This window comes from Engraulis encrasicolus, chromosome 15 (genome assembly GCF_034702125.1).
Source record: "Engraulis encrasicolus isolate BLACKSEA-1 chromosome 15, IST_EnEncr_1.0, whole genome shotgun sequence".
NCBI lineage: Eukaryota > Metazoa > Chordata > Actinopteri > Clupeiformes > Engraulidae > Engraulis > Engraulis encrasicolus.
Genome location: NC_085871.1, coordinates 24,613,124 through 24,615,623, shown reverse-complemented (window position 1 = coordinate 24,615,623; position 2,500 = coordinate 24,613,124). Strand labels below are relative to the sequence as shown.

The 2,500-nt window shown below is 39.0% G+C and overlaps 1 protein-coding gene across 1 annotated transcript in view; it reads left to right on the top strand.

Annotated features, from left to right (window-relative positions):
• Window positions 1-2,500, top strand: part of fmnl2b (formin-like 2b) — a 60,227-nt gene that overhangs the window by 11,621 nt on the left and 46,106 nt on the right. The gene's annotated exons all lie outside the window — the stretch shown is intronic.

Sequence of the window (2,500 nt, the reverse complement as noted above, 5' to 3'; positions counted from 1 at the left end):
ATAATAACAATGACAACATAGAATGAAACAGTCAACTAGCAATAGATATGTCTATCTGTGATTAAAATGATTTGAAACCCATATTACTATAAGTCTGAGAGATACATCATTACGATAACAATGACACTAAGATATGTAACAGTAATACAACCATATCTACCCAAAACATCGGACAGTTCTGTGATCAATTGGATTGATATGAGCAGGGGCGGAGTGGCCCACCTTTTCCCACCGGGAGAATTTTCCCCTTGGCGGCCCTCTTTAAAAAAAAAAAAACAAAGCGAACAACATGGTTTCCTAACCAAAAAGACAAAAGCCACGAAATCTGCAGTCGTACTACATGTGGACATTAGTGTTGTCAAAATATCAACCTGAAGTGGAGAATTGTAGCCTACACCTTGATGAAATGCACAGCCAGTAGTCTACGTAAAACGCAGGTATACGCACCCATTTCAAAATTTCAGGGATTACAGTATACCCACTTAAAATTGATTGATCCATTATTTACAATAGCACAAATATATACAGTAGACTATACACACATCAAAAAATGCTCAAATATACAGTATACCCACTTCAAAAAGTAGACCTCACCACTGGAGCCATCATCACAGTCCAAAGCATTCATAGGCCTACTAGGTTAGGCTACATCACGCTACTGTTCCATGCAAATGTGCACTCCACTGTCATTTTGACAGTTTGAAATTGAAATATCGTTTAAGGAAGACAGGATGAGCATGGGCACAAAGTTTTGAGTGTGGGGATTTTTAGAAGAGTAGGCTTACAAAATATAGTATAGTAGCCTATAGCTTACAAAAAGTCTGTCTACATTGTGCAATAAACCCACCATGCAGCAAATAAGCCAAACCTAGCTACTTCAAACCACAACCATAAGTCAACAAAATGTATAACCAAACGGTGTAGGCCTACCTTAAAACGCTGTCTTCGTCGCAGCAAATGTCTTTGTTTCTTGCAATCACTCTACTTTAATCCACAGCTTAGGCTACACACAGCACTGGTCACATCAGAATCTTGTGTGGTAATTATTTTGTTCCATTTCTTCAGACATAGGCTACATCCTAAATGTACCACATATAAATATATGTATGATAATAATATTATTTCGACTATAAGGAGATATACTGACGGTCTAACAAATCAAAACAAAACCCATTGCTTCTGTTAGGCGCAGTTCTCTTCCTTACCACTTGGTGGAGTCTGTTCGTAACCCAAGTCAATAACCAGAGAGCAAGTGAATCTGGACTGGAAAGACTGTAAACTGTAACAGTCGTGTGGAAATCGGAAAATAAATCATAATTTATTAATATTTCCATCCTTTGGTAACCAATATACATATCACAGGTTCTTCAAATACTGAAAACGAAACTGTGTTACTAAGATCTTGTAAACTTCCGCGATCTACGGTGTATGAAAATTATCAGTAGAGAAGGGGTGTGGCCAATTTACTGTTTGACACCGTCAGTGAGGTATTGTCGTCTGGTATGCGGTATAAATACTGGCTAGTCAATTGCATTAAATTATAGGGAAGTGAAAAGTGGGAAGCTAGTGCTTATTAGAACGATGTTAAAGCATCAGGGCCGGCTAAGAACGTAATACGGCTGCATTATTACATTTCACGGCCGCGGCCCTCCGGGACAAGTCCCCGATTTCCCGACGGCCACTCCGCGCCTGGATATGAGTGATGATGTGACACCCAAATTAGTCACAGAGATATAATCAGAGGTGTAGGACGTGAAAGTAGTACACTTACAGTGTATCTAGCTCATTAGGTACAGCGGAATAACTGCTGTATAAACTAGTTTAGGTAAGACTTTACTTGACGCCCGTGTCATAAGCATGTCATTACAGTGTCATAATAGTGTCATGATGCAGTCATAGAGAAGTCATAAACATTATGTCCATGTCATAAAAATGTTATGACTGTTGGCCTTAAGTGACATTCGGTTATACCAAACAACCGAATACCGTAACCGAATGTCACTTAAGGCCAACAGTCATCAAATGTTTATGACATGGACATAATGTTTATGACACATGCATAACCTTGCCATGACACTATTATGACACTGTAATGACATGCTTATGACACCGGCGTCAAGTTAAGTGTTACCTAAATGAGTTTATGTGCTAGTGTTGTAATTCCGTCAGTAAGAGCACCTCTGCTTCTACCTTATGGATATAGGTACCTCTGGATATAATCATGCAATAACGCTATCACTTTATCTATACGGGCAGCTGTGGCCCGATAGGTCGTAGAGTAGTAGTAGATTTATTGATCCCTGAGGGGAAATTCAGGTGTCAAGTAGCTTACATAAATAAATACACATATTGCCCACATGGACATTTAAAGACACATATAAAACAGGTAATAGCCAGGGATGGGAAAAATAAAAACAAAAGAACATATAAAAGGCAAAGGTAGACAGGTAGTCTGACATCCAAAGGTGGGATGAAGTCTTGAGAGGCTAGTTGGATGAAG